A 12,375-nucleotide genomic window follows, 5' to 3' on the forward strand; every position below is an offset into this window, starting at 1 on the left:
TTGTGTAAGGTTTAGCTCGTAGAGGAAGTCTTTGATCGAGTTAACCAATTTGTCATTGTCGTCGTCCCAGTGGAGGTTAAAGTCCCCTAGGAATATGTTGTTGGCATCCGGGTTAGAGTTAGCAGTTATGATCTCTATAAGATGCTCTGTGAACTTTGCGTTATCTCCAGGTGGGTGGTAGAACGCATGTAGGTTATAGCTTTGATTTTTTGGTAATCTTACGTTAAGACCAAGGTATTCACAGGATTCTATAGGGTCGGATTGGAATTGGTTGACCTCGATCTCTGAGCGGTGAATGCACGCTATACCTCCTCCCACTTTCCTCGGTCTGTCTAATCTGACAATGTTATATTGTGGTGGTACTAGGAGATCCATGGAGGGAGAGGATGATTCACTGAGCCATGTTTCCGTGAGGATAGCTAGGTCGATTTCCTTGTTAATGATTAGGGCGGCTATGTCTGATGCATGTTTAGTTGCTGAACAACAGTTGAGTAGTAGGCAGTTCAGGGTTTTCTGTGAGTTAGCGCTCTTTACATTTTCGGTTTCGGTTGCAGTTATCTGGATATGTTGTAAGTTGTGGTGGATTACTTTCCTATCATTCTTTCTGGACGATCTATTAGAGTCAATAGGTACAATTTCGATATTCTCTTCCTTTCTCGGAGCCTGTTGTTCATAAGATCGAAGTAGGGCCAAGGCTTCTTCGTTTGGTAGGGGATTGGTCCTGTTTGGTCTGTTGGGTCGGAGTACAAGATTCTGGATGTGTGAGACCTTAGTGTGCGTATTTATCGTCATCTCCCAGATTTTCCCGATTGTCTGTGAGACTTTCATCGAGTCTTGTGCCAGGTTGCCTATTAGTTTCTTGAGCTCCTTGACTTCTTTCTGTGTTCGGGATGATTTCTTATGTGAGATAGATCTGGCTGTTAGCGTTCTGCATTTTGCTCTCCTCCGTGAATGGTCTGTTCTCATTGCCACATATCTTGCCGTTGTATCTTTAATTTGGTTGTGATTCCTGGCTCTGTTAGGGGTGTCGCCCTTTTTTCCTGTGTTGTTAGGTGTAGGGGGTGTTTTTGTGGGTAAGGATCTATGGGACTCTAGACTCGTATTCGAAGGAGGTTGGGGAAGGTAGATAACCTCTGCCTTGTTCCTTTCGTAGTTCTCTTCATAGGGGGGCTCACTCTGAACTGAGCTACCCTCTTCAAGTGAAGTGGCATCGAGTGGTGGTGGCAACGGCTCTACCAATGAGGTCAGGTTCTTCTCTTTGTTTCCAGGGATATTATATACTGCTATCCTTTCAATCTCAATCTCCGGTATTGCCATCGCAGTTTCAGGTAAATCTCCGGGGTTAGAGATTAGATTATTCTGGCAGTCCGTTATATTGGCATCTCTAGTCACAGGGTCGTTGTTGTCAGGTGTGATGTCTGGTGGGGTCATGTTTTGTTGGTGATTGGGTCCTACTATGGATTCCTTTAAGGTTTGGAAAGTTATCTCGAATTTCTCAAGTTCTTTGTTAGTTGCTTGTATCAGCACTATTCCTGTTTTATACATAGTAATGCATATTTCTGTATTACATCTTTTAGTTATTGAGGTCGTTATTTTTGTGCCATGTGGTATGTTTTTTACGGTTTTTGTGAACAGCATTTTTGTAAGGGCATTGCGCCATTTAGCTGTTTTGTCTGTGTAGAATATCAGGTCATTCATCATGATACCTTTAACTCTGTCAAAATAAGGGTCAGCAAACAGAGTGTCCGGATTTTTTCTCAATGTGTTATGTTTGAATTTTTTGGCAGCATTTTTGGATAGAGTGGAAGGATATTCTATATTCTTTGCGTGAGACCTGGTCGGCCCTCGGTATCTTCCCTCCATTTCCGTTTCACCTACACGTTGTGGGTCTTCAGAAGCCTTTTGACTATTTTGTACTGGGTAGTTCCTGCTGGTGTTTAGTATTGTGTAGTTTCTTGCTGGTATATCGTGGTAGCTATAGAAATCTAGGTAACTCCAGTACTACTGTTTCCTGGTGGTAGATATGGTTTCTTTGTAATTTGGTTAGCTCTTATTATGCCTTTGTGATCATGTTAGATATAGAGGTTGGAGTGGCTTCCGAGCTACAGTTTCATAGTGGTAAGAATAGCTTCACTGTAGTGGGTATCCTCTAATTTGTCCTTTATAATTATGTTACCTTATTCAATCTATCCTTTGTAATTATGATGCCATCCATAGTAATTAATTAATCCATTCCCTAACCATATGTGTGAGAGAGATTTGTCTAAAGAGTCTCTGATTGATCCTTTGTAGTTATGTTAACTTCTTCTGATCGATCCTTTGTAATTAGGGTGCCATCCTCAATTATTAAATTAAATTGATAGACTAATAACTAATAACTAAGGACTTTCTCTCTTTCCTTCTTGCAGTTCTTTAGTCCCTTATCACTTTCTTCGTTCCTATTCTCTTTTCAGTCCAGATTGGTTGGTCCCTTTTCTCTTTTCAGTCCAAAAATGGTTGGTCCCTTGTCGCTGTTCCTTGTCCATTAGGGGGGCATCTGGGATGTATTACTTCCTTTCCTCAATTCGCCAGTCCCCTTTCCCAGTCTATGCCCCTGGGTTGTTGATCATTCGTCTTATGCGGCCGCCATTTTAAGGTCAGGCGCGCCGTTTCTCGTTCTCCTTCACTGCTAATATCCCTCGTTTTCCCTTTTGCGTATTCTGGGCGAGTTGTGCGCTCGAGGGGCTGCGCAGGGGGAGAGGATGACCATACCTTTCCCGTGGTCACCACGGTCTCCCAGCTCCGCCTCCGCCTCCCGCGATGGTCCGGTTGTTTCTACCTGTATCGGCTCTGCTGCCAGTGTCTCCTCTGAGGTCCCGGCCACGCGCAAACCAGGGTGACAACCGGTGACTCCTTCTTTTATTTAGGGTACATTGTGTGACCTCCCCGACCGCTCCACATCAGGCGGTTCGCATCCCGCGGAGTCCGTCGTCCGAAGGAGGGGAGGCAGTCTTGACCAGTGAGCAGGTATCGGATTCTTCTTTCCAGCGTCCTGCTTCCCAAGTTTTCCTTTTTGCTTTCTCTTCCCTCTGAAGCATGCAGCAGTTGTTCCGTTTCGTCCTGTGTTGTGTTGGAGGTTGCTCTAGGGTTATATAGGGATTTAATCCAGAATTGGAGATCCCTAGCCCCGGCGCTCCTCACTAGAGCTCCCCTTCGGCAGCCATCTTGGCTTATCATTACACATTTTTTAGGCGTCATATACACCTCCCCCTATTGGTCAGTAGCAAGATTGAAAAATGAGTTAATAGTATATAACATACATCACTAGTACAAATCAGGTAGTAGTAGAGTAGACACTAGTAATTATATATGCTCCCTAGGGTCATTCTAGCCTTTGCTTAGTTAGCCCAAGCCATGCAACCATTTTACCTTTGTGTCTTTCATTCTTGCACATGTAACATTACCTTGCAGCTTGTTGTACAAAACACCTTTGACCCCACATGACCTCATACTGCTAGTGTCTAAGCGCTGCGTACAAGCGGTCAACCAAAACCTGAACAAGCCAGTTTTTTATAAAGTTCTGGTGTACTGTTAGTCCATATTGCTTATCCATAAATGCTACACTTTTTGGCACGGCTGAGAAATGCTTGCAATATACTAACGCGCACCATTTCATTTTTTGCATTACAGACGGAAGATTCCCTTCTACGAACCAGAGCTTTGCAGAGCTTATGATGCAACATTTACCAGTAATAGGTTTTTCTAAGGTGAGGGGTACCCAGAAGAATTCACTCAGAGATCTTCATTTATAAATTTATATAAACTATATTCCTACTTAGGGGATGGTGGTGCTTCCACCACTGGTCAGTTATCATGATTTATTTCCCAACTGTAAGTAAGTGTAACAATGTTTATTGTTTTAATGTTATTGATTTTCCTGCTGGTGCTGCATTACAGAACAGCGTACAGAGCTTGTCAATTAAAAATAAACATTTTGAACTTACATACACTGGTGGTATTTGGTGTGGACTTACACGAGTGAGCGAGCGAAAGGAAGGGTGTGCATGTGCATTGCTTCCACGACTGAGAGGTTGGGTATGTTATGTTCTGGGTTGTCTACTTGTTGGGTATCTTGGGGGAGGGTTTGGAGAGCTAATGGTCATGACTAGACAAGACAAGACTCTACTATAACTAGTCAGGCAGGAGATTGTGGTGGGTTCTGAACTTCTGATTGAGGTGTGTGAGGAAGGTCCAACCTCCCATCACCAACATCCTATTTTCTTGGGCAAAGGTCTGTATGTGCAAAATCCCTACAACAGTAGTAGTATGTCCTATCATATCAAAATAGTAATAAATCTGCTTGGGCATTTGTTGGTGTGATTTCTGTCAAAGCCTCAAGATTAACAAAGAATCAAGATCAATAAGACTAGAAGTATTACAAGAGGACGACCCAAAGGACTGGACTCAATGGCTAGAACTTCTGGTGAATCTGAGTTTTATTTACAACCTTTTCAATAAAGAGTGGCCAACTGGGCAAGCTTAGCTACTACAGTACAGACCGACTAATAGTAGTAGTAGTACAGAGAGTCATTTTAGCAGAGGCAGGGATAACAAGATTTTCGAAACAGTACAGATCGAAGGATAATTGTTGGTAAAAAATAGTATTAGGAAACGGAAACAATAGTTCGGGAAAAATATGGTGCAGTAAAAGTTATGGAATAAGAATTATTATTAAAAACAAGAAGACTTACTAGGGCCAGCAGAAGAGCCCGAGTTGGTGTCCTCTTGATGGTGTTCTTCTCCCGCCAACTGCGCCCCTGTCTGCCTGCCCCTGGGTGCTGAACAGGAAAGATATAAGAAAGAGACAAACATTGATGAATGGTGTCAAACAAATAAAATATTTTTTAAAAACGGTCGAAACTTATGTAAAGAACAATTGCAATAACTAAATTGACCGATCTCATCTGGTCAACAAGTAGTATCGGGGGATTCACGGATCGACTACTTACTATTTATCAACACTAATCTACTCTTCCATTCTGATTCCAGAATACTAACCAAGCCTAAGTAAGACGTACCACCTGAACTAGCCCACCTATTCCAGGCGTGCCAATTGTACATTAAAGTATGCATTTCCACTTCTTTTAGTCCTCAACAATGCATATGGTGAAATGGAGGACATATGACTACATTTTTGTTTACACCAAATTTTTAGTTGCTTGATTGATGCTGGTGTTCTGCTAGTGCTGCTAAGCCTCTTACCACTCATTGAACAAACTAGAAAAGGTTCTAATAAAGCCTGGGGTACAAGCAGCACGTGACGTAACAGAGGGGGCATCACGCATTCCACTAAAAAATTACAAACTCATACAAAGTAACTAAACCTAAGTATCAATCCGCCCCTATCTCTTAGTGACAGGACAAAGTAAGGACTAGAGTCACTATAGCATTACGTTACTTAATTACTCTAAAATAAACTCTTACATAATCACGCTAAGCAAGCGCAAACGCAAAGTTGCAAACAAGTAAGATTAGTAGCGCAGAAGAGCACCTGTGCCATAACAATCACAGAAGACTTTTAAACGTAATTTACCTGTAATGTAAGCAGCAGCATTCTAGCTGGTTGGAAAAAAAAGATATTCGCAATATATAACACAGAGCAGAAGAACAGACACAAAGTAGTAATAATTCAATATTTACTCACCAAGACCAAGGACCTCCACTCCTAGCAGGTCCAGCAGGTACTGCTCCCGGTCCAGGATGTCAGACCACCGGTGCGTCAGCTGGGCCTGGGTGCGCCGAACCCCAGAGTAGCGGAACACTGCCGGGCGCACCTTCCCCCACCGCTGCAGATGCTCCCGGAACACGTACCCAGACCCTGGCCTGCCACCTGCTTCCAGGGTTGAGGGGAGGTGGCGCTGCACAAAGAAAATGAGTGCAGCCAACTCCACCTCCCCAAATAAGGCCCGTGTCTGCACCCCTTGTGGGCGCCGCCTTTCGCGGCTCTGGCTGCGGCGAGCCCTTCCCTTCGACATGGTTCTGGGGAGAGTGAAATGGGGCGGGAAAGAAGGTAATAAAATGTAAAAAGTAAGTAAAAGAAGAATGGAAAAAGAGTGAAAAAGTAGCTAAAAAACACAAAAATGTAGACAAAAACCAAAAATATAAAAGCAGGAAAATAGTCTGAATAATAATAAGTAAAAAAGATCAAAAAAAGTTTCTAGAAAGTAAGGATTGAAAAGTTAAAGGGAGGATTCAAAAGCAGGCCCCAGAACCATATCATAGAATGAAAAACAAGATGGCCGCGCCCATTGCGACCACATGCGCAAGTTTGTGCGATATTTTCTCCCCAAGCACGCAAAAAGCAGCGCCAAACAGGACATATGTAACACGAATGAGCACGAGCATGCATTGCGCCGACCGGAACAGGAATTAAGCAGCACGAGCGGGCGGGACAAGTGAAAACAAGATGGCCGCGCCCATGAGCGACTGCTTGGGTAAGTCAGCGAGACATCTTTCAACGTGATCACGCAGAAAAACCGCGAACGGGTGGGAAAAAAACGTCCACATCTTTGCGATATTCCCGCGTGATCGCGGAGATTTTTAACATTTTCGCGATAGTTTGCGAAAGTGAATTTCGCAAATTCCGCCCACCCCTACTATTTTACAACATGGAAAGTCACAATACCGGTCCATCGTAATACTGAGCTGGTTGTTACAAACATTACGTTCTGGCCACGTGCCATGGCGTTATATCAACAGTACTAGTCTGTTTTCTAAATATGATCTAACAGATAGACAGATAATAATGGCACACAGAGATGCAAACTATTCTATGTTGCACATTAAAAAGTTAAGGCCAATTACCTTTCACCGTGGCTGAGACACAATCCACAGACTGCATAATCTACGGTTACATCACCATACCGGTCACGACTTTCCAATTCAAATATTGTCTCCAATACCAACAGGTAGGCAGATATGAAGTGCTAGGGGAAGGTTATATGCATGAGCACTGGGAATTACCATTCAGGTTTAGATAAAGGGTTCTCCAGCTGCTGTGATTCAAGCTGCTCTGGAATTGTAGCTCTTTGATGCTGAATGATCAAGGTTGCAGCGTGATGGAACTGGGAATCACTTATCTAGTGACAGTTATTTCCTTAGTGACTTGTTGTCACAAGTACTGTTTCCACCTGCCTGCACAGTCAGGGGGGCAGCACTATTGTCTTCAATAAATGTTTCCAACATATGGTTTGATTCTCTGAGCAAACTAAAAGCCATGCTTTTTCAAAAGAATGTGGCCTTAACTTCAGCAAGAGAGATGTTTGATCTCCAGGGTGCAAGGACTTCATCGGAGATACAGACAGTACTCCACACTAACTTCCTGCTGCATTTTGTGGAGCTGGTCCATCGTATCTTTAGCATGTCTGATGCAAAGGAATAGTGCACTTTTACAAAATGTATCAGCTCTGGTCTGATTAGCACCTTTCACCTTTCAAACGATTTTCGAGGTTACACAATTGTTTATATACTTGGTGTTGGAATGTGTTTTTTTAAGGGCTCCTGCTTGTCCTGCTACTTGTAGCTGGAATCCTGATTAAAAAATGTCTGCTCCACAATGGATGTCTCAGTTTAACCCAGAATGGAGACAGAACTTCTTGTACTGCATTGCAGTGAGTGCAAGGTACACTGCTTTGGCACACCTCAGCTTCAAGAAGTGAATGAGCACTGGTTCTTATCCTTCAGGCCTGTCTGACTTGACTGCATACAACCTGTTTTCCGCTGTCTGCTTTGCAGCCACAAATGCATCCTGGATATATGTCTCATATCAGAATTGGTTGCACCCGTTGACATTAAAGTACTGATGCCCATGTGTAATGTTGTCCCCAGCATATTCTATTGATGAAGAATGAATTCTTAGAGGCACCCTGGGATGCTTCATCTCCTAGTGATGTGAACAGCGGCTCTGCAGAAATGTATGGGCTTCAACACCTTTCTGAGTGGTGCTGTGGTAACTGGATGGAATCACCTTTGCTCCATAAACATGCTACAAGTTGTGCCTCTGGGAACGTCGACTGCGGTTGTGGCAACAGTAATGTTGCATCTACCACTCAGAACACATAAACAATTGGCTTTTTCAATGTCGGAACAATTTGGACAATGTTTTTAACAAAATGAACTAAAACAGCTTTTGCTTTCTTTTTCTGGGCACCATGGCTTTCTGAGTGCTTTGGACCTTAAGTGGTATAATGATTTAAAGGTTTTAAATCGATATTTTAAAAGGAAGCATGCTTTTAGATGCTTCTAAGAATCATTTTTAAACGTTAAAACGGTCTGTTGACTTTTTAGATAGGTTTTAGATGTTGACCCATAGTATGAAGAGTAGGTGTTATATTCTTAGGCCTATGTAGCGAAGCAGCTTAAATCTTACTTGCCCTCACAATAACTTTCAGGCATGAACACTTAGACATATTTGCATCATATACAAGGTCTTTTTTTTGCACTATGTACAAATGTCATCTCTATTTTGATCCACGGGGCGATAGGGTTATGTACATATCCATAACATCACTAATCTAAATGCACATTGCAAGGCTACTTTCTATTATAAAAGATGAGCATCCTGATAGGTTGGTTGAGGAGGCACTTCAGCTGTCACGAGTATCCCTGCATGCTGAGACTTCACCACGCAGTGGTCTGACATTTTGTGAGGGGTGTCCAGATTATGACCTTGACGGGGGTCCTACATTATCTCTAAGCATGGGCGCAAAATCCGTTCCGCTCGTGGATTTTGCGGATTTTCGGCAAATTTGCAATCCGCGAATTCCCGTGAATTTGCCAAAATACCGCAAATCCGCGAGTGGAACGGATCCGGGGGGCAAAAGTTCAAGCTTCAAGCTTGTAACTATTTTTGAATGGCGCCGGCAAGCTGCCAGCGCCATTCTAAAATAGTTACTAAGTTAGCTTCAACAGGAAGCACTAATAGAAGCAGGTGCTCGAGTTTAACTGAATTCGAGCACCTGCTTTATTTTATCTATCAGTGCTTCCTGATGAAGCTAACTTAGTAACTATTTTAGAATGGCGCTGGCAGCGGGCAGAGGGCAGAAGGGCACAAAAACGAGTGGGGCAGAGGGCAGATGGCACAAAAACGAGTGGGGCAGAGGGCAGAAGGGCACAACAACGAGCGGTCTCGCACAAAAAAAACCCGCGAACACGCAAAGCGCCCCGCGAACACGCAAATCGCCCCGCGAACACGCAAAGCGCCCCGCGTACACGCAAAAATAAAAAAATCCGCAAATTCGCACGAATTCGCAAATTTTGCGGATTGCAAATTCGCAAATCCTCAAATTCGCGGATTGCGAATTCGCAAAATTCGCCCATGCTTAATTATCTCCCATTAGGTAATGTGTTTGGATCGTCCCTTGGGGGCATTCTTGGCTCTACACCTACACGCAATCTAGGTACACATAGAGTAGGGTTTGCATAGTGGGATTAAGCTTGATTATTGCCTTGTCTTGTTTGCCTGCATATATACACACTGCTTTAGCACCATGATAGAATTATAGCTACTATTCACACGTTTGGTGCTTGTAATAAGTGTAAGGGGATACACTTCTAAAATATCCCCTGCTACCCCCTTGGTAGCTTGTCATTACCAGACAGGGTTATCTCAGAGCCATTGTGTAAAGCATTTGTGAACATATACTGTAATACAGTGAAAACACTACAAATTGACACCACATCAGTTGAGAAAAACAAATAATCCTTATCAGAACCAAAACAAGACCAAATACGACAAAAATCCATAATACAATATTGTTCCTACGAGTCTGTAGCTCAGTTCAGGGCTACCTCGATGCTGGAAACAGCAGACTCTAACAAAACCACCTGACCGCGTGGGTGTCGGGTCAGCTACAGTGAAGACAGACTAAAAAACAGTGCCTTTACTTGTTATGGCCGACACGATGGTACGAGCCGGCCAGGGGCAACCATCGCGGTTGCTATGTGAGATGGAAGCGTTGCAGAGTGCTGTATCCTCACGGCTCGGTGCAGGCAGTGGCTTGTTGACGGAGTTGGTGAGACCAAGGCTTGCGTTGCAGAGTGAGACGGTGCTCGATGCGGTGCTGGCAGGTCACAATGCTGCGACGGAGCCGGTTGATGTGTGAGTCGGGCAACGACGGAGTCAGTGATATCTGTGCAGTGTGTAGCACAGCGGTGTGGAGTGAGGTGCCCACAGGACGCTGTGAAAGCAGCGGCTCTTTGACGGAGTCGGTGAGACCAGAGTTGCATTGTGAAGCGAGGCAGTGCTCACTGCAGTGCCTTCAGGACACGGAATCCTGCGATGGACTCGGTGACAGAGTTAGTTGCTTTTTCTTCTGCAGCGACTGAAACCAGCGGTACCAGAGACGGTGCCCTGAAGGATGGTGAGGTCTTTGCTGTTCCTGAGACCTATTGAACAGGGGGCAAGCTCCACTTGGAGATACTTTCTCAAGCAGGATGCACACACAGTTCCTCTCCATGGCAGAAATAGACACCGCAGGCCAACCCCAGACAGCACACAGCAAAGGGGCAGTACTCCTCTTCCAGTTTCTCAAGCTCTTCTCCTTGGCAGAGGCTCCTCTTAAGTCAAAAAGTGATCTAAAGTTCTGGGGTCTGGGCCCCAATATTTATACAGCAACATTATTTGCTCTCTGGTGGCAGAGAAGCCCTGTGCTCAGTCAAAACTAGTTCTTTCCTCTCTGGTGCAGCTTCCTGGCAGGAGGTGGTGACAGCATTGTGGAAGGCAGACCAGACCCATTCAGGAGAAAGGACATCTCCTCCCCCTACTCTAAATGCAGCCCAGGTCTATTAGGCCAAGACCTGGCTCATCCAGACTCTCTGAGCCACTGCACATCCTGAGCCCCTGTCACTCAAAAGCCACACAGTCAATACACATCCCAGCAAAGGCACACTGGATGCCTAAGCAAGAAAATACCTACATTCTAAAAGTGGTATTTTCAAACACATAATGCATAAATCACCCTCACTAAAAGATGCATTTTAACATTCGGAATTCAGGCATACTAAACTTTATTTTCCTACCTTGTTCACAGGGGTAGTTATGTTTATAGGATGTTATAAGCAAACTCCCCATCCTATCCTATGGGAACCGGTAGCCTTGCAATAGTGAAAACGAAATTGGCAGTATTTCACTATCAGGACAAGTCACAAACACCAGGGCATATCCTATCTTTCACATACATTGCATCCTACCCACAGGGGTACCTTGGGCCTACCTTAGGGGTGACTAACATGTAAGATAAGGGAAGGGTAGGGCCTGATAAGTGGGTGCACTTGCCAAGTCAACATGGCAGTATGAGACTGCACACAGATACGGCAGTGGCAGATCTGAGTCACATGTTCAGCCTGCTTATGTGGATGGCACAATCAGTGCTGCAGGCCCAGTAGCATCATTTGATTTACAGGCCATGGGCACACACAGCGCACTGTACTAGGAATTGACTAGTAAATCAAGTATGCCAATCATGGAATCACTAATCTATAACAATAATTTACAACGGGAGCACTTGCACTTTGGCACTGAACAGCAGTGACAAAGTGGCCAAAGTATCTAGACCAGCAAAAACGAAGTCCAACACAAAGCAAAAAAACAGGAGGAAAAGGCAAAAATACACGGGAAACCAAGGCCAATTATGCCAGGTCTAACAGTGGCACTGAGAGCAAGCTGGTCTATAGGCCAACAAATCCTGCGGGTGTGACTGGAATCAGTCCAGGCACCAAGCCCCTAGTTTAAGTTGTCCAACAAGCATGCAGATCTTATGGTGTTGTAGGAATTACACAACAATTTAAGGGAGAGGAATGATTTCAATAACCATCCCAAGACCAGGTACTGATTAACGATTACTAACATTCCCAAATTGTTCGATCCTACAAACTTTGAAGACAAAGAGTCAATAAAAAACAAGTAGCCCATTGGATAAGACACACTAGGGGATGTTATTCTGTTATTAGAATGATATCCTGGCAGCTAGAAGATGTTCCATTGTTGTGACACCCTTTGATACAATTGAATTAATGTTCAAGGATAAGCACATCATCAATGGTCTGGTCACGCTGGACATCCCGTCCTGCCCCCCTAAAAACTGAAGTATATAGTTTATATATATATATGTGTTGGAGGAAGGAGTATGAAGAAATCTGGTGAAATTGTCCACTTGTCAGATGCCAGGTCTGGGCTCGATAACAATGACTGACTTGGGAGGGATTAGGCACTTTACCAACTCATTGAGTACCATGGGAAAGGGCCTATGTAGGCGCACATGTGTGCAAAAACCATCAGGTGCTGTCAGTGGAGGAGGGTACATTACAAGTAAACTAACAGGCATGTTGGAGGCTGTA

The sequence above is a fragment of the Lissotriton helveticus genome, chromosome 8, assembly GCF_964261635.1.
Source record: "Lissotriton helveticus chromosome 8, aLisHel1.1, whole genome shotgun sequence".
Classification (NCBI taxonomy): Eukaryota; Metazoa; Chordata; class Amphibia; order Caudata; family Salamandridae; genus Lissotriton; species Lissotriton helveticus.